The 26164-nt window shown below is 43.5% G+C and overlaps 1 pseudogene; it reads right to left on the reverse strand.

The window, feature by feature from the left end:
* LOC146577658 (carboxy-terminal kinesin 2-like) overlaps nt 1–25838 on the reverse strand; it is a 372043-nt pseudogene extending 346205 nt beyond the window's left edge.
* Nucleotides 25839–26164: the final 326 nt, after the last annotated feature.

Genomic DNA, 26164 nt, shown 5'->3' on the forward strand with positions numbered 1-26164 from the left:
CCTAAGAATTTTTAAACATCAGTAATGAGAAATTGTGTCTGACATGGATTTTGTCCAGCGCTCAGGTGTAAAAATTCCCAATGCAGTTATTGTGAGTGGGATCACGAAATCAGAGAAAGATGAAGAAGTTTTAGAGTTTTTGAAAAAGTATGGTGGTGTTAAAACCCTTTTGCCAGTGGATGATGCTACCTCAGAGTTTCATCAAAACCTGATTGTTGAGTACTCAAGTGGCTCAGCTGTAGAAGCTTTAGAGCCTCTTATGCCATACAAGTATGTTGCAGAGGGTGAACCAAATGTCTCTTACTGTGTGAGGGCCTTGGCAAGCGTTTACACTGCTAAGGTGGGTGAAGGTGTCACGAAGTCATACTTGGCTGAATTAAAGGGCTTGGCTAAGCTCAGTGGCAAAACCTATGAGGAAGTATTGAAAGAGATGATATCACAAATCTGTGAGACAACTGAGAATACAGATGAGGCACCTTCTGTCTTACATGATAGCATTGTTGATGAGACACCAATACCACAGCCCCAGTTGCTTTCAGGTCCCTCAAGGGTAAGCAGTGACCAAGGTGTCTCAACTCCAGTTCCACCCTTGCGTGTACAGAAGCCTTCAATAGTGATTAGTGATGTAAATCCCCCTGAAGTTCAGAAGGTCGTTGTTGAGCATATTTTAAGGAAGGATGACATTGGATCACAGATCCATTCTTCAATGCGCATCCGTTCCTTCTCAGGGAAAACTCCCAGGCCTAACAATGAGACAGACTATGAGACTTGGCGCTCACACATTGAGCTGCTTTTAAGTGACCCCAGTATGACCCATCTGCAGGTGTCCAGGAAGATTTTAGAGAATTTGCTTCCACCTGCAGTTGATGTGGTGAAGTGCTTGAGTCCCAGCGCACCCCCAGTAGCCTATCTGCAGTTGCTCGATTCAGCCTTCGGCGCTGTAGAGGATGGTGAGGAGCTTTTTGCTCAGTTTATGAATACCCTTCAGGACCCAGGCGAGAAACCATCAGCTTTCCTCCATCGTTTACAGCTAGCACTAAATTTAGCAGTAAAAAGGGGGGGTATTCCACCTGATGATGTAGACAAACATCTCCTCAAGCAGTTTTGTAGGGGGTGTTGGGATAGTGGATTGCTCTCCAGTCTGCAACTTGAACACAAGAAAAACTGTCCACCGTCATTTTCAGAGCTCTTGCTAATGTTGCGTACCGAAGAAGATAGACAAGCTGCAAAGGTTGATAGGATGAAAAAGCACATTGGTTCATCAAAACGAGTATCTGTCCATGCTCAGAGTTCCTGTGTTTGTGCAGGCGTAAGAGAAAGCCCACAGTGTGGTCCGAAAGCTATTGAGGAACTTCAAAAGCAGATAGCTAGCTTGCAGAGTCAGCTAGCCTCATTTGTATCACAGGAAAAGCTAAGTGAGCGTGCCAACAAGAAACCGGTTAAAAAGACAACCTGTAAATCGAAAATGGACAACACACATCAAGAAGTGCATCGATTAGCCGGAGTAAAACAGACAGGCAGGCCCAGGCCTTGGTATTGTTTTCACTGTGGGGAAGATGGGCATATTGCCACTTCTTGTACAAACCCTGCAAATTCTGCACTAGTTATTGAAAAGAAGAAGCAGTTGGAGAGGAGGCAGCACGCGTGGGAAAGTCAAAGTTGTCCCAGCGACTCCAGTTCACCTTTAAACTAGATCCAGTCTCTGTTGTGGGACAGACAGAGGCTGAAGAACATGCGCAGCGTCCCACAGACGTAAAGATTGTCAGCAAAGCAGGCAAGTGTGTGGATCTAGAGCACTCCAGTAGTGAAAAGCAATCCTTCAGGCTTCCAAAGGGTCTGATTGGTACCAGGAGCACTGCTGAAGTGATAATTGAAGGTAAAACATTTAGTTGTCTGCTAGATACCGGCTCGCAAGTGACTACTATCCCCCAATCCTTTTATGAACAACACATGTCAGTGCAGGACATCAAGCCTCTCTATGACCTCTTGGAGGTTGAAGGGGCGAATGGACAGGCTGTACCTTATTTGGGCTACATTGAAACTACTGTCACTTTTCCAAAAGAATTTCTTGGTATGTCTATTGAGGTGCCCACATTAGCTCTCATAGTTCCTGACGTTCGAGCTACCTCAGGGTCCTACTTACTCATAGGGACAAATACACTTGATGTGTTGTATGACATTTATTGCAAAGCTAATCCAGGAGATCCCAAGACATTTCCTCACGGCTACAAAGCGGTCATTAAGGTGCTTGAACTCAGACACAATCAGTCTAACGTCAGTCACCATGGTGTTGTAAAACTGAAGGGCAGAATCTCTCAGGTTGTCCCAGCAGGGGCCACAGTGGTTTTGGAGGGTGTCTCTACTGCCAGCGGTCTTCAGCATGAACAATCAGTTGTTGTTGAGCAGCCTTCCAGTTCCTCTCTACCTGGTGGTCTGCTAGTGAACACTTGTCTGGTTGACCTGTCCAAACAACGACCCTTTAGGCTTCCAGTTGTGATTACCAACCAATCTGAACATGACATTGTCATTCCTGCTAAATGTCAAATTGCTGACATTAGCGCTTACCAATGTATTTTGTCAAAGGAGCAGAGTGTGGTTAACTTGCAAAAGGCAGATCTCACTCAAGAGGCCAATTGTAACTTCAACTTTGGAGAGTCCCCAATCCCTCCCGAGTGGAAGGGTCGTATCACACGACTCCTTAACAACATGCCAGATGTATTTGCGCAACATGACTTGGACTTTGGAAGAACCGACAGGGTGACTCACCACATCAAGCTCTCAGACGAGGCTCCTTTCAAACACCGTGCTCGTCCGCTACACCCTCAAGACATTGAGGCTGTCCGTAGGCACATTCAAGAGCTTCTTGATACAGGTGTAATCAGAGAGTCCGAGTCTCCCTTCTCTTCGCCCATTGTGGTAGTCCGTAAAAAGAATGGCCAGGTCCGGTTGTGCATAGACTACAGAAAACTCAACCTTCAGACAATAAAGGATGCTTACACGCTTCCTAAGCTTGAAGACACCTTCGCGGCTCTCTCTGGTTCCCAGTGGTTTTCTGTGCTTGACCTAAAGTCTGGATATTATCAAATCGAGGTAGATGAAGTGGATAAACCCAAGACGGCCTTTGTCTGCCCTTTGGGCTTCTGGGAATTTAACCGCATGCCGCAAGGCCTGACAAATGCACCAAGCACATTCCAAAGATTAATGGAGAAGTGCATGGGGGATATGCATTTGAAAGAGGTGCTAGTTTTCCTCGACGACTTGATAGTGTTCTCAAAGACCCTGGAAGAACATGAAACAAGGTTGTTGGAGGTGCTCACTCGGTTGAGAGAGTTTGGATTAAAGTTATCACCTGAAAAGTGTGTGTTTTTCCAGACCTCAGTGCGGTACCTGGGACACATAGTGTCCAGAAATGGAGTTGAGACAGATCCAGAGAAAATCTCTGCCCTTCGTACTTGGCCAGTTCCTCAGACCCTCAGGGAATTGCGATCTTTTCTTGGGTTCGCTGGCTATTATCGAAGGTTCGTAAAAGACTATTCCAGCATTGTGAAGCCCCTCAATGATCTGACTCAGGGCTATCCTCAATCAACCAAAAGGGGTAGATCAAGAGACAGCCAAGAGCATTATCACCATCCCAAAGAGCCGTTTGGGAACCGTTGGACATCAGCTTGCCAGCAGGCATTTGAGTCAGTTATTGAAAAGCTGACAACTGCCCCTGTCCTAGGGTTCGCTGACCCTCAAAAGCCTTATGTGCTCCACACTGATGCTAGCACTACAGGCCTTGGTGCTGTCTTGTACCAGGAGCAGGAAGGGCAGTTACGTGTCATAGCCTATGCAAGCAGAGGGCTGTCGCATAGCGAGTCTCGATACCCAGCGCACAAATTAGAGTTTTTGGCGCTTAAGTGGTCAGTAACAGAAAAGTTTAGTGACTACCTATATGGGAATCACTTTACTGTTGTCACTGATAGCAATCCCTTGACGTACATATTGACGACTGCAAAACTTGATGCAACGAGCTACAGATGGCTCGCAGCTTTGTCTACGTTCACATTCAAGCTGCTGTATCGTCCTGGGAAGCAAAACTGGGATGCGGATGGGTTATCCCGTAGACCCCACGGAGCTCTTGTGGATGATCTGAAATCCCAGAAAGAGAGGGAGCGCATTTTCCAGTTCACTCAGGGTCATCTCGCTGATCTTGAAAATCTCGAGGAAGCCAACCAAGCGGTTGTGAAAGCCATTTGTGAAAGACAGTCAGTGTATAGCGCCAGCTCTGTTAATCCGAGTTTGGATGGCTGTGTTACTCTTGTTGAAACTCTTGCTATGTCCTCTGATGCTGTGCCTGACTGCTATGGACAAGAAGATGAGTTTGGAGGATTGCCTGTTATTCCTCAACTGACTGAGGCTGAGTTGATGGATAAACAGAGAGCTGACCAATGTCTAAGGCATGTCATATCCCAACTTGAGCATGGGGTAAGCCCACCGCCTACTTTAAGGGGTGAACTTCCAGATCTTCCACTCCTACTTCGAGAGGTTGGTCGGTTTCAGCTTATAAATGGCATCTTATACCGGAGACGCCAGCTCGGGTCTCGGGTATCTCACCAGCTAGTACTGCCCCCAGAGCTCAGAGAGACTGTTTTGAGCAGTCTGCATGACCATATAGGTCATATGGGCATTGAGCGCACATTAGATCTCGTTAGGGCCAGATTCTATTGGCCCAGAATGGCCTTGGATGTAGAGAGGAAAATAAAGACCTGTGGTAGATGTGTGCGCAGAAAGGCGTTGCCTGACAGAGCTGCACCGTTAGTCAACATCAGTACCACAAGGCCACTGGAACTGGTTTGTATGGACTTCCTCTCTCTCGAACCAGACAAAAGTGGAGCTAAAGACATCCTTGTGATCACTGATCACTTTACTAAGTATGCAATTGCTATACCAACATGCAATCAAAAGGCTCGCACAGTAGCTAAGTGCCTATGGGACAATTTTATTGTGCATTACGGGTTCCCAGAAAAGTTGCACAGTGATCAGGGACCTGATTTTGAGTCTCGCACAATAAAAGAGCTCTGTCAGATGGCTGGCATACAGAAGGTTAGAACTACTCCCTACCATCCCAGAGGAAATCCAGTGGAGCGGTTCAATCGCACATTGCTGGACATGCTAGGCACTCTTCAAAACAAAGACAAGTCTCACTGGCGTGATTTTGTGAAGCCCCTTGTTCATGCTTATAATTGCACCAGGAATGAGGTGACTGGATTTGCACCGTACGAGCTTATGTTCGGTCGCCAGCCTCGCCTGCCGGTGGATTTGGCTTTTGGGCTGCCGGTGAAAGAGGAGCAACAGATTTCACACTCACAGTACGTGCAAAATCTGAAATCCTACTTACAAGAGAGTTACAAGGTAGCTACTGGAAATGCTGCCAAGATAGCAGAAAAGAATAAATCCAGATTTGACAGGCGTGTGACTATTTCAGATCTGGAGGTAGGGGACAGAGTATTAGTCAGAAATGTCCGCATTCGTGGAAAAAACAAGATTGCAGACAAGTGGGAGGCAGCCATCTACATAGTCGTAAGCAGAGCAGGATCCCTTCCAGTGTATACTGTGAGACCTGAGAAGAAAGATGGTCCACTGCGGACATTGCATAGGGACCTATTACTCCCTTGTGGCTATCTCCCCAACGAGAGTAGTGACAAGCCTGTAGGGCAGACACAAAGACGCAGGCCAGCAACACGTCTCAGTCCAGTTGCAGACTCCGATCAATTCTCAGAGGCTGAGGATGAGATTTTCCCCAATTACTGGTTCAGAGACGCCCCCAGTTCTGAGATACCTACGGTCACCATTCATCAAGAAACGCACCCTTATTTATCAGTGTCTTCTGGGGAAGATGCACAACTTCCAGAATTTTGTCCCTCAGTTAAAGGTTCTACTGCTCGATATCCAAGCTGCAATCCACAGACTGACCAGTTATGTAACTTACCTGTTGACAGTCCAGATTCAGCAACTCTTCCAGTATCTGAGAGTCACTGTCATGACACAGAAATCGTGAGCGATGACCAAAATCCACCAGCAGAGATGGAGACCGAAAGGATTGCACCTGGAAGTGATTGTCATGACTTGAATCCCGGGTTATCTTCTCTTGCTCCAAACCTGTCTACGGATGTTGAGGCGGCAGGTCGAACTGAAATGGGATTGTCAAATGAGTCACCAACAGATGAATCTCCTGAAGAGCTCTCAGTAGACCAGACACTGATTGGAAGCCAAGACCAACCTGGTTCTGCTAGACGATCAAATAGGGAGCGAGAACCGCCTAAACGCCTTCAGTATGTGAAACTTGGGCATCCACTTATAGCGGTGGTGCAATCTCTGTTCCAGGGTTTAACCACGGCTTTTACAGACATTTTGGATGAGGGTTATCACCCATTAGATTGCCCTGTCCAGACCCATCAGACAGTAATTACCCAACCATTGCCATGCAACGGGGCGTGCATGAGTTCAGTGGGGGAGGTTGTAGCCCAGCTAGAAAAAAAGAGCAGTGGAAAGTAGTTTTTTTTTTCATGTATAATGTAAAGAATTTAGTCATTTCTTTTTTCTTTTATGTTTAAAGGAAGATGTGGACCAATAAGATTATCTGTTGTCATTTAACTTGACCAATCAGCAATGAGCTCCCAGTGACCCTTGCTGTTGACCTTGATCACATGATTTCCTGTGTTGCCATTTCGTTCCTGTTCATATAATGCCATGTGCCAGAGAAACTAATGTTCCCGAAGTCGAATCGCTAGGAGTTAAAAGCAAGTCTGCTGCAGTTGTTTTTGGTTGTTCAGAGTTTCACCCTGTCAACGGTGAGTACGAAAAGTGGGGAAAACCTAATTTGTTAAGGATAAAAAGGGCAGACTTAACGGGACGGCGAGTCCGCTAGCCGCTAAGCTAACTGCTAGCGCTCACGCTAGCAGAATTTGACTGTGTTCTGTGTGTGAAATGGCTAGTGACTGCAATCATATTACGTTTAAGAAAAAAAACAAAAGAAATGGTGCTAATCAGTTTTATGTTTAACAAGTTAATCCAATTGTACGCCGATTCTCAGATTTTCAGTTGTGTTCTTTGAGTTGGTTATAATGCACAAGTCTGGTGAGCTACTGTGAGTTGCTGACTGCAGCTACAGTGTTAACTATAGAAGCTGTGTTTTTTTTGAGAACATTGTCAGCCGTCAGGTTGATAAAATTATAGCTCATCTAAGAGGATATGATGCTGCAGTGATATAATTTTGTTGTACAACAGAGCTAGCTGAATTAAGATATAGAGTTACACTAATACTTATTGTTCATTTTTGAATGTTTTAAGTAAGTGTGGCTGTTTCACAACGGTGAATGTGACTATATGGACCTGTGACCTGTTTATAGGTCAGGTTTTTTTGTTATCTGGTAAAAGGATGACTCGACAGACGGACCCAGTCTGAAGCAAGCCCCATCGAGGAGCAGTGATTCCACAGTTCCAGTTAACTGGATGGCGAGCCAACCCGAAATTGAAAAGGATTTGCCAAGGTTTTATTGAAGCCAAAGTTTCGTTCCCATTGAAGCTTCAGATACCTGCAGGACTACGAACTTTCTTCCTTCATCGGAGTGTGGTAGGACAAACATTAAACAAACTGAACGGGCCCCAACGATCCATCAGTTATCAGACATTATCCACTCATATAATTGACTCAGAGAAAGCTGTATGCGCGCACTTTTATTTAGTTTGTTATTTTGGGGGAAATATTTTGTATTTTATTTTATTGTTTTTTCATTACATTGTTGCAGCTGCTGTGTGTCAAATATAACAAATTTGTGAACAGTATATTGTGGTGTGGTCTCTTCTTATTGGTGTTTATACCTTGGGCTCCTGCCGATCCTAGATCTTCTGATACTGGCTAGTGGGAGTTCGGTCATTCTTAATAATAATTCACAAGTTGGGTTACACGTGTCTCTTAGTTTGTATCCTGTTTTATTTGGAAAGTCTCGTGTTCAGTGTGTTCAGTTTTGCTTTCTCCTGTCTCATCACATCTAATTTGTCCCTGCTGTGTCCTCATGTGTTTCCACTTCCCTTATCATCCCTCTGTGTATATATTGTGTGACTTTCCTTTTGTTCATTGTCCCTACATTGTTTAGTTTCACTTTAGCCATGGCATCATTATGTTCATTTCAGTCAGCTGTTCCCCCGTGTGTTTCCACTTCCCCTGATCACCTCCTGTCTGTATTTAAGTCCTCTGTCTTTCTTTATTCAGTGTCAGGTCGTCTGCGTTGCCTCCCTTCAGGTCTTATCACAGTTGATTCAAAGTTATCACAGTTTTGTCACAGTCAGTTAGTTTTCCTAGTTTGGTTTCAGTTTAGTTTTTGCCACTGCTCATGATGCTTTCATTTTGTATTCACGTTTATAGCCTAAATAAACAGCTTGCCTTTTTTTTCAAAACTTAGTTCTGCCTCCTTCCCTGTCTGCACTTGGGTCCACTTCATCATAACACTGGTGTACCCCACCATGACAGTTATGTCCAAGTTTTCCATGTTCCCAGTGTTTAGTTTCCCCACTTTAGTCTTGGTTAGTTTTCCTTTAGTTTGCTCCTGCCTTTTGTTTTGTTTTGCTCACCAGCCTTGAATAAACGGTTTGCTTTTGGTTAAACTTTTGTTTCCACGCGTCTGCTTCTGGGTCCACACTTCAACCTCCACATAGTCCACAGCCCACACTGTGGCTGGGGTCAGGTCACAGAGTTTTGGACTTTAACTGGCATTTTATGCAAGGTTTCATTATTTTCCTGGAATTTACTTCCCATGTTTTGCTGGCTGTGTGTTATGACTCTGGAAATTATTCTAAAAAATATTAATTTGTGATTGTTTCATGACCAGATCCTACAGACTCTTTACAGTCATTATGGGATGGTTTTACAGGTGGGGGACACTGATATTTTTCCTCCTCATACCAGTGTCACTACTGGTATGAGAAGAGACCAGTAACCTGTACTTGTATCTGACAAAACAATCAGAAACAGATTTTATAAGGGTGGCCTGAGGGCCTGATGTCCTCTAGCAGGCCCTGTACTCACTGACTGGAACCATGCATGATTGACATTTGCCATAGAATACCAGAATTATCAGGCCACCACTGGCAGACTGTGTTTTTCACCCTGAACACATATGACAGATATGAAAGGGTCCAGAGAAGTTGTAACATCGTTCTGCGTGGCCAGTTTGATAGTGGGCCAGTAATGACCCAAGAGGCATATCAGTGGAGGGAGGCACAGACATCTATGGGCTGGCAGCATCACCCTGACTGCAATTAGGCATCAGGATGAAGTTTCTGGACCTCTGGACTGATTACCAAACTCTACGCTGGTGCAGTGGTTGCTCCTCCTGCTGCAAGACAATGACACCAAACACACCTCCAGGCTGTGTGAGGGCTGTTTGACCAAGAAGGAGCGTGATGGAGTGCTGACCAGATGGTCTGGCCTCCACAGTCACCTGACCTAAACCCAGTGGAGATGGTTTGGGATGAGATGGAGCGCAGAGTGAAGGCAAAGGACCAACAAGTGCTCAGCATCTCTGGGAACTCCTTCAAGACTGTTGGAAACCATTTCAGGTGATGACCTCATGAAGCTCATGGAGAGAACGCCAAGAGTGAGCAAAGCAGGAATCAAAGCAAACATTAAATTTTAGTAAGCTCTTTGGGATCCACTAAGGTTTTTGAAATTCCGTCATATTTTGTTTGAGATATCTTTTTTCTCTGCTGATCAAACTGGAGAGTCTCACTGTAATGTGCCGGCGAGTCACACTCAATTTTACTTTTAGTTTGGAAACTGAACAGACTTTCAGTAAAAATAATGATTCAGCAATGTACAATGTTGGGAACTAATACATTTATAACTATTTTCTAAAGGATCATTTAATGCCACTACAGGCAAGCTAAAGTCTAGCTATCATTTCATAATTCCCACAGCAAAAGTAAGGTGACAGGTGACCACAATGTGGCAACAAGACTGAATTAAGACTGGAAACCTGCACCATCATCTCATCCATCCTCTCAGTTTGGAAAGTAGACCTACACCATTGTCTCAAAGGTATACTCTTCTGTTGGATAATTTGTTGGTTTGTTAAAAACCGACAGAGGAAGCTGTACAAACACATCACATGTCAGTTTTCAGCAGAAGTGTAGGAGAGGACAAAATGTAAGCGCTGAGAACTTCAGAATCTGAGATTTGTCCAGATTTATAGAGGAACAGATCAGATTTATTTTGTTTATATCATGTTCAGTCTTTCAAAATTAGAAAAGGCAGAATTTGTGCTGTTCAAACACACTGATTCCACAAAAAGACAAAAATGTGAAATTGCCTAGCTAACAGTTACAGAGTGTTACGAGTTCAAAATTGGGGATGGAGACAAGAGAAAAAACCACAATAACAACACTGGTCCGGCCGGGTTGAGTCAAACGATGATTTTAATGATCACACGCGTGGGAGATGGACACAGTCAGTTATGCCTGAGATAGAGAGATGATTATAACAGAGTAAAGATAGCATTAAAATGTTGGTGACAGAAGTAATGCTAAAATCTCAACAAGCCAAAGTTACATACATGCTAAAGAGAAAGATCAAACAGTACTGAAATGAAGAAGTGGGCATTACGGGGCTTCCCCAGTGAAATAACTGAACTTGGAGCACAAAATAATAAATAACATACCAGTAATGCGCGGAGGGAAGGCTTCTGAGAAAATGTATAAGTTCACAGGGAATTTCTACAATAGCACGAGTTAGATGTGGGCAGATTGATGCAGTTATCAATAGTATTGATACCAATGCTGGTATTGTTACTGGAGATATACTACTGCAATAGGATTGGTACTTTGTTTCTGTCCTGTAAGTTCAGTATGTACCTCAGTGAATTCTGTTATGTAGTAGTTGTTGTTTTTTTTAAATGAAACATAAAACACGGACTATGAAAGCCTCTTATTTTGTTTGTGCAGCTCTAACAACAGTGATACAAGCACAGCAGACTGTGCTGGCTGCAGTGGGAGAAGATGCTGAATTCAGCTGTCAGCTCTCGGAGACTAAATACATCCTTCAGGTCACATGACAGAAAATCTTACAAGATGTGGAGACAAATGTTGACACCTACAGCTTTACTGAATTTTCAAAATGCAGAAAAAAATGATTGAGTTTGCTGATTAAAACACTGATGAAACTCTGCACTGGGAAGTTTTTGTACTTTACTTGGTACAGTTGATCATTCTAACATGCCTTGGAATGTCCCACAAGGAAGGGAGATTCTTCCTTCCTTCGGGGACATTTGAGTTTTCAATAATTTGGCTATTGTACGACGTTGTTTCAATACGTGGTACAATAGCCAGTGGGGACACAGAGACGTGCACCATGTCAGACTGTAGGATTCTGTGTTTGTTTTTTCTTTTTATGGCCTTTTCAAAAGGTAAGTTTTATTCCGTATTGTTGTTTTTGTTTTTTAAAGTTATTTATTGTGACAAGAGAAAAAAAAAGAAAACAAGAACCTTCACTCGTAATAATTAAAAATTGATCCTAAAATGTGAGAACTTTTCTCTGAAGTGACAAAGAGATTGTCTTTAGACAGAATTAGAGGGAGATACAATTACTGAAGAGTTTAGATTTTGTTTGAATGAGTGACAAAACGTTTCTCCCACTGAACACTCAGCCTAATAAAAAAGAACAAAATCAACTTTCTGTGTCATGAGTTGTTCATCATTCAGATTAATGAGACTGTTTTGAGAGCTGTGTGAAAACAGCTTTAGACTGTTTTGTTAAAGGTTGCCCCATGCCTATTCATATTACGATGAAAGCAATAGATAAACCACATGTTTGTGTGTTATGTATGTATGGTTGGTAAATTAACAAAAATTGGGTTGTATGTGGCCTACAATGTAAAAGACGTTTCACAACCCCAATGTAGTTAAAAACAAGAAGGCACTCATTTCCATTAGACAGAGATGGAGTTCAGGTCATAAGTAGTTTACTGACAATTATTTAACATTTGAAATGAAAAGATCCGTCAGTCCATTCACATATATACTGTTCAGAGAAGGAATGTAGTTTAGAGCAAAGTGTAGTAGTGTGAAGTGGCTAAACACACTCACCAATTGTTCTAAAATAAACAATTTATCAAAACATTAACAGTCTTTCACACATACATACGGTTTATACACTATTTTAAAAAGAAGGGGTTGAAGACCTGATTGATTACAAAAAGTCTATTAAAATGTTCTGGGTAACCACAGAAATCTTAGTCAGTTATGTCTGAGAGAGAATGTTTATGACAGAAGTAATGCCAAAATCTCAACAAGCCAAAGTTACATACATGCTAAAGAGAAAGATCAAACTGTGCTGAAATTAGGAAGTGGGCAATATAGGGCTTCCCCAGTGAAATAACTGATCTGAAATAACTGAGGCACAAATTAATAAATAACATACTAGTAATCCACAGAAGGGGAGGCCTCTGGGAAAATGTAGAAAATCAATGGGAATTTCTACAGTAGCACGAGTTACCAGTCAATACCAGTCCTGGTATTGGTTATGTTGAAGTGATGGGTTTTATAATTCATTTTTGGTCCACTGAAGGGATTGTTTTGTAACCCCAATATTGATATTTTGTAAATAAAAAATATGACCTCAATTAAACCTTTAAATTCCCTGCACTTGTCATAGATATCTACATGATGTCCAACAAATATACATCAAGTCCAAGGTTCTAATGTTGAACGCCATATTGATGTCCAGCTTAAATCATGGTTGGACCTCCAAATTGTTGAAAAAGTTCAAATGCAGTACAGACCTCCAGAATTGGTCATGGACCAACAGAACCAATATAGACACGATCTGTACATCTATCTGACTTTCTTTGTTTAGTTGGTAGCTAACTGAATTGTCTTACTTTTTTTTATAGATGAAAGAAAATGTCCCTGAAACATACAGTATGAAACTGTCATGGTCCTGAGTCTGAGGACTCAGTGTTTTGTGTTTCCTTATGCTTTTGTTCATTCCGAGTGTGTATTCTGTTGTGATTTTGCCATTTGTTAGGTTTCTGTTCTTTGCCTGCCTGCTCCCACTTCTCTGTGTTCCCTCTGTCTGTCCATGGTGTTATTGTGTCTGCTCATGAGTCTGCCTGTCATGTTCAGTGTCCTGTCTGATTCTGTGTCAGTTTCCTGTTTTATTCTGAAAGTTCATGTCTCATGTCAGTGTGTTCAGTTTTACCTCTCCCCTGTCTCGTTAGCCTTATTGCTCCCAGCTGTGTCTCCCTCCTGTGGCCCATTCCCTGATTACTCCCCGTGTACTTAAGCCCTGTGTTTTCCTGTGCTCTCTGTGACGTCGTCCCTCTTGCTGTGTGGATCTCCCTGTGTGTCTCTCTGTGAGTTCTTTGTTTGTGGTTTCCCAGTTTAGTTTAGTTTATATGTTTGTTCTGCCAGCAAATAAAGCTGAGTTTTGAGTTCATTCCCTCGTGCCTGTGAGTCCTGCATTTTGGGTCCTACTCCTGCCTGCCGCACAGCGCTCCGTGACAGTACGACGTCACCAGATATGGACCCAGCAGCACTCAACCCACCTGAAGAACTGCGTCTGGACATTATCTACTCCGTGGAAAGACTCCTGCATCTGTGGCTCGAACATGAGGGAAAGGAATTTCGCCGTGCTGTGGAAACCAAACTACAGCGTTTAATCTCTGGTCTTCCCTGGCTACTCAGTGCGCTCCACCCACTCGAACAGGATTTAATCCGCAACGAGCTCCACCTTCATCCCCCAGCTGCTACTACCCACCTGCCTGAAGGGCCGGATGTGGAGCCGCTCGGCCCGTCAGAGCCATCATCAAAAAAGAAACGGCATTCACGCCGCCGACGCGCCACCCCACAGCCGGACATTCGGCCTTCTAATTCACCTGCTGTGCTACCAGAAGCTCCGTTAGCTCCCTCGCAGCCACCCTCAGTTCAGTTAGCTCCCTCGCAGCCACCCTCAGTTCAGTTAGCTCCCTCGCAGCCACCCTCAGTTCAGTTAGCTCCCTCGCAGCCACCCTCAGTTCAGTTAGCTCCCTCGCAGCCACCCTCAGTTCAGTTAGCTCCCTCGCAGCCACCCTCAGTTCAGTTAGCTCCCTCGCAGCCACCCTCAGTTCAGTTAGCTCCCTCGCAGCCACCCTCAGTTCAGTTAGCTCCCTCGCAGCCACCCTCAGTTCAGTTAGCTCCCTCGCAGCCACCCTCAGTTCAGTTAGCTCCCTCGCAGCCACCCTCAGTTCAGTTAGCTCCCTCGCAGCCACCCTCAGTTCAGTTAGCTCCCTCGCTAGCTCCATTTTCACCTCTACCATCGCTTCAGTCATCAGTTCGGTCTGCCACTCAGTCGCCCTTAGCTCCATCATCCACACTACCACCTGTTTCTCTTCCACCACAACCGTCACTACACCCAGCCACTCAGGCTGCTACTCAGTCCGTCATTCAACCCATAGCCCTGCCGTTACCATACCCTGTAGCTGAGCCACTAGCCGTCCGACCCACAGCCACTTCAGCCACTCCTTCACCCGTTACACCTCCACTACAACCATCACTGCAGTCTCCAGTGTCCCCAGTGCAGTCTCCAGTGTCCCCAGTGCAGTCTCCAGTGTCCCCAGTGCAGTCTCCTGCAGCCCTGCTTTCCCCAGTGCAGCCTCCTTTAGCGCAGTCACCCACTCAACCACCAGCACCACAACCGTCACTACCTCTAGTTCATTCCCCTGTGAAGTCATTAACTCCACCACCTACTCCACTCTCACCACCACCGGTACTACAGACAGCAGCTCAGGTCCCCGAGTGTCCAGCAGCTCAGGTCCCCGAGTGTCCAGCAGCTCAGGTCCCCGAGTGTCCAGCAGCTCAGGTCCCCGAGTGTCCAGCAGCTCAGGTCCCCGAGTGTCCAGCAGCTCAGGTCCCCGAGTGTCCAGCAGCTCAGGTCCCCGAGTGTCCAGCAGCTCAGGTCCCCGAGTGTCCAGCAGCTCAGGTCCCCGAGTGTCCAGCAGCTCAGCTCGCACCTGAACCTTTGGCCCAGTTCCCCGTAGCAGTGCGGTTTTCTAGCCAGCTTAACGTTGAGCCCGGGGTCCCAATCCTCTCTGGCTCTACTTCAGCTCCTGCTGGAACCTCGGATGAGCTCATCCAGGACTCCGCGGCTCCAAAAAACATCTGTTGGTGGTGAGAAACTCTTTCTGTATACCACAGACTAGACTAGAGACGGATGATACTTGGGTAAATTTGACTGGGATCTAATAACAATGACTTCAGTACTTCATGAGTGATGTATTATTGTTGGTCAGCGTCACGTTTTTCTGTTTTTTTCACAGATTTTCCCTCAATCACTGTAATAGCTGCAGCAGTGCTGGTGTTGGGGTTTGTCTTTTTCTGTTGCTCCACTATGCTGCTTGAAGAAAAGTTACCTTTTCACTTTCTAGTATGTCGTTTTGTAATGTGTCTTATCTTATTAACATGATAGTGATTTATTGATTCTAACCCTAAATCTATCTAGTAATGTCTGCACATATTTTCAGTACTGATTTTAAAGTGTTTTAATCCTTCTGTCACTCAGGGAACCCAATAAGGATTCAAATACTTCAAAAGTCAACCAATGACATTGATGTGTAAGACTATTTAATAATTATTTATTGTTTATATTTCATTTATTCATTCATTCTTTGCACTGTGATTTAACCCATCTTTGTGTAAAGCAGGGGTGTCAAACTCCAGGCCGTGAGAGCCAGCGTCCTGAAGCTTTTAAATGTATCTCTGCTGCAACACACCTGAATAAAATTATTAGGTCATTAGCATGACTCTACCCTACTCAAGTAAATTTAAATACCGTATTTCCCGGACTACAGAGCGCACCTGAATATTAGCCACACAAGCTAAAATCAGGCGAAAATCCTGTTTTGTACGTACATTAGCCGCACCTGACTAAAAGCCGCAGGTGTTTCAATGTTGACTTATCATATGTAAGAGAATATGCACAAATCGAATTGTCAGGAAAGAGATGGCTGTTTGGAGACACACCACTTTTATTAATATTTTGAAAAACAAGTTATGGGTACATATTTGCATAACCTTTTAGGGTATATGTACAAGTAGCGGTAATTACAAGTACAAAACATGTACTGTGCTTCATAAATGAGTAACAAATGTAGTACATAACAATAACCTACAGCACACCAGAAAAATAGATTCAGACTACCTTTTAGGCTCAGGTGCAGTGACACGGCTTTAACAAGAAAAGTCAGTCATTCACCATCTTTCTCTTCTTCCTGCGCACTAAAACCACCAAAGTCCTCTCCTCCAGTGTCGGATACGAACAGGCTCAGGGTGGCTTCGTCATCCACTCTCAGCTTCTCTCCTTCGTTGTCACTTGCAAAACCAAACAAATCCTTGTTGTCAGAGTTGAAGAGCCTCCTCTCCATCAGGCAGCAGTCCAGCCCTTCGAAATCCGTTGGTGATCGTGGATGTTTTCACACTTTTCCACGCTGTCATGTCACACAGTCATGCTTACGTTTTTATGTCCTGTATATAAGTTGAATTGCAGGGCCGTGCAGAGAGGTTTAAAGGGGCGGGTGCTCAAAGTTAAAAAGGGGCACATTGAACCAGGCTGAATAACAACAACACACATTCATCAAGAGTCTACTATGGGAAGGGCAGGGCTGTGTTGATCTGAGATTGTAGACATTAAAAAGTCCATAGGAGAGATGGTAGCAGATTAAACAAGTGTCATGAGATAATAACAAAATACAAAGATTGGTGACAGCACTTGGAACCATAAGGCAACAAAAACTGTGAGAAATAATTTAGGCTCTGCCTGTGAATCACTCTTTGCTTCTCTTCTTCCTTCCTTCCCATCATTTCATATATCACTCTCCACTTGCTGTCTATGTGAGAACAAGGCACAACTTGCTATTGCAATAAACTTTAATCTAATTATCCACACCTAACAACTCCTGCACTTAATCTATAATAAAATGATGACAGAAAAATGTTATAGCCCTGCCTTTAGTAGCCTCACACAGCTCCTGCTGTTTCCTCCTCATGTCCTTACCAGCCATGTCTGCACAGTGTTATATCATGAGTAATATTTTTAAAAAATCCATCTAAATAAAACACACACATGCACACACACACAGTGACATTTTAGACCTTCTTCAGAATACTGTATATACTATGGGCATCGCACTGATCCAGAATCCTTACATTATTATTTATTACTAGAGCTACAATAATAAAGCAAAGAGGAGTGGGAAGTAATAAATATGAAATAATGTATTTATGATGATTCTATTTGTTTCACTATCCACTCTGTGCAGGGCAAAGCTTATTACATTTTTAAACTGTAGAGATACAATCATTTTACTGCTGTAAAATCCAAATGTTGTCTTATTTAAAATATAAATCTAATATAATCTGCTTCTTAATGTATGTTTTTTAAAATACAGCGTGTGTTTTTTAAAATATTATAATAATGCATAATTATGTGGACATGCATATTAGATCGTTTTTTAGTGAAATATAATCCCTCCAGAAAGGCAGGAAAAGCCCGGAAACTTACTTTAAAACTAAATATGTTCTAAAACGGTGACAGAGCTACAGACCCATGACAGCCTTACACAGGTAGCCAGCAGCTATGACCAGCACTACTTGTGCAGTTAATAAAAGGACAGGTAATGTTTGTTGCGCTGTTGCACACACAGCACGCTCGTTTGTTTCAGTTCGTCAGTAGCAACAAGACAGCTTACCAACGTGTACGTAATAAGCTGATACTCCTGTGTGCTACACACTACAGTGTACGCTGTACACCTACTTACTGGTTGTGTTGCATCAGTCTGTGTCTCTGAGTTAACTTGTGTTTCTCCTACAGCTCCGGACCGCAACAAATGCGCGTGCTCTTTGTGAGCTCGTTCCCGGTGTTGTGCCAAAAAGTGATTGTCTGCCAGAAACTGATTGCCGTCCGCGGGAGCGCGCGCAGCTTCTTAAAGCTGCAGCGCCCGGATTACTTGCGTTGCCAGCTACTTCCGTGCAACTGATATAACGTGGGGGGAAAAAACCCAAACACTAGTGATGTGCGATACCACTGATTTCCTTTCCGATCCGATACCAAGTAATATTCAGGGTGGTATCGACGATACTGATCCGATACCGATACTTTGTACAAAACGGATTTTATTTATTGTATCTCAAATTATAGCGTCATAATGATTACAGGACATCAGAATACCTTCTTCTTATCACTTAATAATGCAGAGTTCATCATATAGAAATAAAAAAACTAAAGTTGTGTGCTATTTGAACACCTTGCCTGCCTGGAGGACTAAAGGACTCCGTGAGAGACTCTCACCCTAGCAGCACCTGTCCCTCTCCTCCTCTTCAGTTCGCCTCAACATACGCTCGTCATATTTTGTGATATGATTTACTCTGAGGTGTTTGACAAGGTTAGTGATGTTGCCACAACCATACATGCCAACCCTCCCGATTTTTCCGGGAGAATCCCACCTTTCTCCAGATTTTCCACCCGGACAACAAAGTTGAAAAACCATATCGCAGAATTCATAGCGCGGCCCAGCCAATTCCAGTTTCCAACAATGACGGCAGCGACTTAGTTTTAATATTACTCTTATTTCTCTTTCTGGGTCGCAAAAAATCTTTTAACATATTTTCAGGTGAGAATGTGTAAACTTCAAATATCTGAGCCGACCGACACATCGTCTTCAAACCCCCGCGGTCTTTCACCACTCGGGTTAAACATGATGTACAAGTCACTTTGATAACTTAAAAATGTTCTTGTTTGGCTTTTTCAGTGTTTTATTTGTTCGTGAGTAAATCGGTTTGGCTGAGATTAAAGTTATTAGATTAGATTAAATTAAATTAAACTTTATTATTCCCTCGGGAGGGTTCCTCCGGGGTTTTCACACAGCTGAATAAACGTCAAACAGAAAACTGATTAAACAGAAGAGTTTACGTCAGTGTCCGGTTATATTTTAGACAGCAAGGAGCAGACGGCAGAGTTTCACTCCACCGAGGGAGCTCGTGACGTACTACCCGGCTTTCTTTAGACCGCGAAGGCCGGGTCCTCAGGTGGAAGCAGCCTCTGAATTTGGACACCCCCGCTGTTTCCGGGCCGGCCAATAATAACGGTGACATTTAACGTATTTTATCCGATAAATAAACCCTGTAAAATATATTTATCCGCCCAAACAGCCCTTTTGAATGTCTCCCTAATTCTGAGGTCTCAAGGTTGGCAAGTATGGCCACAACACCTCACTTTTTTTGCCACATTTATTGCAAACCACGGCTCAGCTGTTTGTGGAGGTAAAATACATCCGCACAATTACGCTCAGCCATTGTTGTGAGTGCGCACGCCAAGGGGCTGCGAGACATTTATACAGCCGTATTTCGCACATGACTATGAAAGGCAGAAGAGGAAGTAGTTCCTTTGAATGTAGGCAATCCGAATGTTATAGTTTCTTTCCACTGTGTTCCTGTTAATGATAAACTACAAATTTACTCTAAATTACTAAAATATCGATATTTTAATGTGAGAATCGATTCTAGAACATAAATGATTGGTATCGGAGGAATCGATATTTCAGGATCGATCCGCACATCACTAATAAGGAGTAAAGAAGGGAGGTGGGTGAGTGAGTGGATGATAAAAGCTGTACATGACTCATACTGTCAGCTTAGCTACAAACTGCATTTAGGCAAAATTATATATAGGAAAATGCTAAACGTACTGCTGTTTGATTCACCAAAAATAGGCCGAGGTCAAAAGCAATAAGGTATGAGGAGACCTGGGAATAGTATGGGTGAAAAGACATAAGGGAAAAGGGGGTGAAGGGGGAAATATCAACAACTGTGACAGCTGTGTGGATATGGTAAGCTGAACCACAACAGGGAGGCTCCAGGGCAGGAATGCAGAACAGATCAGCCAGACCGGAGCGTGTGCTTAGGTTTGACATGGCGAGGCAGTGGCGAGCCACACCACACAGCAGCTGTCTAATCCCAAACTTCTGCCTTGATACTCCTGTTCTGAAAAGCACAGTCCGTTCTTTGAACTATTGACTTCTTATTTCTTCTAAACCTACTACAGATGCTCTCACTCTTCGGTGTCTATCACTCGCTTGGATTAAACTGACATGCCACATGTCAGCCTCTGGCACGCCACATGTCAGCCTCTGGCACAGGTCGTATCTCACGGTTACGATCTTGACAGGCAACACAATGCAGTCACAGATGAAAAGTATACAGAGCATTTCCTGTATACTTCTTGAGCTCCAGATGTCAAGACCTCAAAAACCAAGGAGTCTTACCTGCTACAGAGTTTGGCCTCGGCATCATGAGGGAAGCTGATGTCTGTGGCGGGTACGCAATGGGTCCCTCAGGTGAGTGACTTGGAGGGTGTGGTGGCCCTGGAGCACCCGCAGATATGTTAGGGTGCTGCTGGTCTGTCCTGGATGGGGTGTCTGCAGGTGTTGCTGTGGCACTGCTGGAGTCTTCTTCGGCCACAGGAGAGCAGGTGTCCGCCCGCACGCTCTGTGCCAGGCCATGGCGACCGCTGCCTCTTAGGCTGCCATCTTTACTCCACTCCAGGCTGGAGCCGCTGCGGTCATCATTCTCTGAAGAACTAGTGATGGTGGCTGAGAGCAGATTTAAATTTAAAAAAAAAAAAAAAAAAGAGAGAGAGAGAGAGAGAGAGAGAAGGGATTTTCAGCAAGTGAGGGAGGTGAAATGAGGGGAAGAGGCACAAGATATATCTGAGTAATGGTCTTTATGTGCGATGAACATTTATCCGTCTTAATCTCTAGTGAGACACCGAGCTGTAATGGAACTTTCAGCTTTGAGTGGCTTGGTGGTTTTGCTGATTGCCCTATCAACAGTTCTCAGAAGCTCATTTTATATTTACAGCGATCGTCTTCCTATACTTGTGAAACTCGGAAAGTAATATTGCACAGATTTATAGAACGTAATGTATTGTTATTGTTAAGAATCAGCGTTTGAATGATTTGGAATCATCCAGTGCAAACAGCAACTGCAACTGCAACAACTAGTCGGAGGGGAAAATGCAAAAGAGCAGGAATAACAATATAAAACCAAACATGGACATTTTTTTTTACCCCTTCAGTTTAGACAGGTGTCTCTTCTAGAAGAAGAACTCCTTTAATCTCCCCTCGAGCCAACACAGCGACCTACCACAATCTTAAAAGCAAAGGAAAGGACTAACTCTCCATGATGACAGGCAGCTGGATACAGGAACATCAGCACTGTTAGTGGACTGGAGCCGGCCAGCCAGCTGGCCATGTTTGCATCACACACTACTAATCTGGATTTCATAATGGCGCAGCACGTTGCATCACCACTAATATTAATACAACAAACACATCTTGGACCCTGTGATTCCTGCGCTGGTTTCCTGGGCAAACATGAAGTCCTCTCATGGCAGCAGTCACGATAAACCCTGCTCGGACCACGGCATTAAAAGTCATCGTGATCTGACTGGCTAAACTACAGGACCTTGCTAAGAAGAATATGTAATTATTTATTCAAGCTTAGTGAAAATTTGAATTTTTATTTTATAAACAACTACATGCAGTCAAGTCCAGGCCCCTCGTGAAGGACCTTCTGAGGGAGCTGTTTTGTAAATGTTAAGACATTGCAAAGTCTCACTAATTCCATCAAGGAGCTTTTAATGCAAAACAAAGCCAAATTAATGTGCTTCTGAAATCAGAGTCAAAGTGAAACTTCAAAGAACAGAGAACATTAATCACAGGCATCAGTCTGACTTGTGGACGCACTGTGACTTTGTTCTTTCTTTTCCTTCCTGCACAATTTTATTAAGGAGTGTGGGTGGGATGTTGTAGACCAGTGGTACTTTACACCCCCTTCCCAAAAACACTCCACCCGCCCACTCAAGTACATAGCAGACTAGCATGCCATAGTCACCGATGTAACAATTTAATTTAACATCACTCTGCTGCAGATTTAAAAGCCCTCTGCTGCAGATACAGCTCAAGAATCTGCTGTTAGCAGTGAAGCAGCCAGTCAGTCACAGCTTCAAAGGATAGCTAAACACAGCTAATTAGACTCGAAAATTACATGCACATGGCATTTCATAGTTTGTAATGGGTGTACAATAAAGGGGTAGTAGAATTAGGGATCAAGAAAGGAAAACAAGCTGACCATAGTTATAGCACATGCTGCATTTCTGCAAAACTGTGTTCTGTCCGTTTCAAAGTTCAGGTGTTTGATAGTTGCTCATAACGTCTTCATTACTGACAGATTTTGATGCACAACTAGTGTTACTTTCTGCATGTCTGTGTGGGTCTGTGGGTTTGAGCAGCTAATGCACCCTCCCAGCAATCTGTCTGTGACCACAGCAAAGAGCTGAGAGAGACGGAGGCACCGATTTCCATTAAGAACTGGGTTTTATGCAGCATGACTTTACTTCATACCAGCTCGTTTCGCTAACTTTCCTGAAACCTGCTTACTGAAGTTAACAACCACACTTGCAGAGATGGCATTCTCTCACAAAACTCATTTTGAGTTAACTAAAGTAACGTAATTGCGTGCAACTGACAGCAACACATTTGGCACCAGTGCACATCTTATCCTGGGTGGTGTCAAAGCTGCAAGCTGGAAGATACTATATCGCAGCTTACATAAATTATTCAGCACGTTAGCAATGATATTGCTTTGGGGGGCAGAATGACTGAATCATGGTAATCATTTATGTCAACTCTGGAGTATTGGAAATCCAAATTGTTGTGTTGGATCTTGCTTTGGCATGCATTACTTTCTCCTGCATAACTATAATTTTCATCAGCAAGTCCGATATTCTTATTAGTTCAAGAATATCAGACAAATATAAGGGCAAGGGAAAAGTTTAAAATCTGGCACCCTGTCCTCTAGTCTAGGAGTGCAGTCAGGGAAAAAAAAAAAAAAGGGGGGGGGTTTCAACAGTGGATAAATACAGCATCATAGAGTTACAATTTGCTATTCATTCCTCACTCAGAATGGAATCCCAGCATTTTTATAGGCACTGGAGGCTTTGTGAGTAGAAACGGCAGTTGAATTAATGCATCAATAGACTATGCCATCTTCCTGTCAGCTTGAGTAAATCCCCTGACGTCTTTTAGGGCTATTACTACAGATACAGCACAACGTCACACTGTGGCAACTGTCACCTTAACGCCGTCTCATGCCGATACAGCTCTGTCTAAACCCAATGACGTACATGGGGAAGGATGAATATAATGTGACACAGATGGTATTCGATCCCAAAAGGTTTCACACAACGAGTAGTGACTGACACTGCACAGGTGTGTTTTCTTTGTTCTAACTCATAGTGCAGATGAAGCAAGTCAGATTGCAAATTAAAATTAGAAGAGCTTCACAGGAAGTGATTAGTGATTATAAGCAATGCTGCAAAGGGGACTGGGTGTCCATGCTAAAGTGCAAACTAATAGACTACTAAGGAATCAGCAGAGCTGTTGGTATTATTAATGTTCTCATCAAACCCAGAAACCAGTGCAGGCACTGGTAAGCTACAAGTGATAAATTGGAGGCTGGTGTTACATTTTTGTCATTGCTATGAGCTGTGCTACTAGTGCATCTCGCACCAAGCTGCTCAGTCATGCAGGACACATGGTTGAAAGGGTGAGGTGGGGACTAATTTGCACAGGTCCATGCAAACTAAATGAAGAGGCAATGGTGAGGCCATATTTCTGAGCTATGCACAAAAGAAATTATTTTCACTGAAAATTTCTTTTTTAGATTTATGTAATTTGGATTAAAAGAGATGATGTGAAAAGTAACAGTTTAATCAAAGACCATTCATTTAAATGAAATTTAAGTGCCACCTACTTCCACCTCTGACCTGTGTATAGCTGCTAGATTATGAACAAAGTAAGACATTTTTAAATGCATACAGCGCAACCCTGAACTTCTGTACACATTACCCCGTAAAGAGTATTCAAATATCCTTCAAAGTCGACATTAAATGTTGTTTAATCTGTCAGATCCTTAGTACAAAGTACAAATGGACCGATCAACTGGCCAGGGATCGGAATCAGACGATATTCAACTTCTCGACATGGAGTAGTGACTGGCTGATCAGCTTCCAGTATGTCTGATTACAAGCCAGCTAGTTTCATATATGTGCACAGTGCCACAGACATATAGGCACACACACTCACAGACACACACTAACCTGTTGTTAGAGGCAAACCGCCTCACTGTGTTTCCAACATCAAACTCCACAGACCCTTAAATCACCCTCACCCAGCTGAACATTGAATATTTTAAAGAAGGTAAGGAAGAAGAAGATGTTGTTAAAGTTAAAGCTATCCAGAGCTCATAGCCAGCCCCAAGCCAGCAGCCTTGGTATGAGTAAAGATCAACACAAAAGAAAAATTCCAGAGATGAGTAAAAAAAAAAAAAAGCGAGAGAGAGAAAGGATCAATGCCCTGTGATCTGGTGAAGTTCCTGACATTTGTTTTGGTATATGAATCTGTTGTACCTGCTTTATTTGTAAAGGTAAAATATGTCAGGCAGTGTGGATGCACAGCAACTCATTATTAGACAATTCTTTGAACTTGTTTCCAATAGACACATCATGCTCATCTGATCTGATCTTCTTTTGCTTCCTTAAAAAACCAGTCAGCTGCAGACCTTTTTGGCCAGAGCGGCGATAACGACGCCCAGGTTGGACAGTGAGCTGTTGATGGCGGTCATCTCTTTGAAACGGTCACCCTGAGACTGGCTCTTCACCATTCGCTCACTGCCAGCCAAGTCCACCAGACACAGAGTGGCTACACACACAGAGAAAACCAACTCTTATAGGAAGCAGTGATCCGTTTTTCCTTCCATTAAATGTAGTTTTAATACTTTACAAAACACTTCTTTTAGCGCTCAGGGGCTCAAACATTAACGTTGAGTCATCAGAGCAGATTTTGCACTGGTTACAGTAACAATAACTAACCAGACTAAATATTATAGATCCAAAAAGAAGAAGCCACATTCCTGATGCTGGTACTTCCAGTGTGATACATTTGCACTTGACATCCCTGCCGGCATTAACTCCCTCAATATCCAGCTGGAAGACTGAGTGGGAGCGAGACGAGCGGTCATTCTGGGCTGTCTGGGCAGTGGAGCGATTCTGATTGGCCAAAGCAATCAGACGGAGAACCTGAGAGGACGAGGGAACGTTTTAAAACATAGAGCATCGATAAAGTTTGATGTATTTTCAAAGTTTGGTAACAATTTGTCAGCAGATTTGAAATTAATTTGTTCTGAGCTACAGATGTCTGTCTGCTGTACCTGATCCTCATTGGAGACCCGCTCATAGGTGAGATTAATGATTGTCAATTCGTTGCTGGCTGTCTTGCGGATCTCATGCTCAGGTCTCTTGCTGGACTTGCCGGTGAACACAAGGTCCCTCAGGGTCTCATTGTAAATTTCGACGAAGCTCGCTGTGAACGTGAACTGTGAAGTGAGTGGGGGTTAATGCCCCACACTCTTTTCTGTCACTGCTTTGAATGCACAGACTGGTCTTAATGTTGATCTTTGTAATCTTCAGTGTTACGACCCGGCTCAAAAGCCGCAACATAAAAACAGAGATGAATAGCAGAGTGTGGGTGAGAAGAGGTTTCATCCTAAAATGGAAAACCAGGTTGGCTAAAATGGCTGGTGCCACCAAGGCAAAGACTAGTGCACTGCCGGGAAGCTTGCCTCAGGTATGCTTTTATCCACACCTGACTAGGTGTGGCCAATTAGCACCAGCTGAAAACACTGAGACGATTAGAAGCTGCAGAGGGACGTAACATTCAGTATTGATATTTGTAAATGTAAACTATGAGGATTTATTTATTTTTAATTCTTTTCTTTTTTTTTCTTTTTTTTCCCTCTTTTTTTCTTTTTCCAAATAAATGTCCCGATTGAGTAATGAAACTAACCCAAAGGAGAATTCTAACAATATTAGACAGGCCATTCAATATGCTTTATCGTGGACAACTCGTGGCTAAAAACCCACACACACACACACACACACAAACCTCTAATCAAACATGAAAACGGATAATCCAGCTGAAGCTTCAGACAGCCGTCAGACAGTGAAACACTGCCATCTGCTGGACTCGAATAACAAAGACGC

Source organism: Mchenga conophoros, linkage group LG3 (genome assembly GCF_057382185.1).
Source record: "Mchenga conophoros isolate Kocher_MC1m ecotype Shallow Benthic linkage group LG3, M_conophoros_male_GT1.1, whole genome shotgun sequence".
Lineage (NCBI taxonomy): Eukaryota > Metazoa > Chordata > Actinopteri > Cichliformes > Cichlidae > Mchenga > Mchenga conophoros.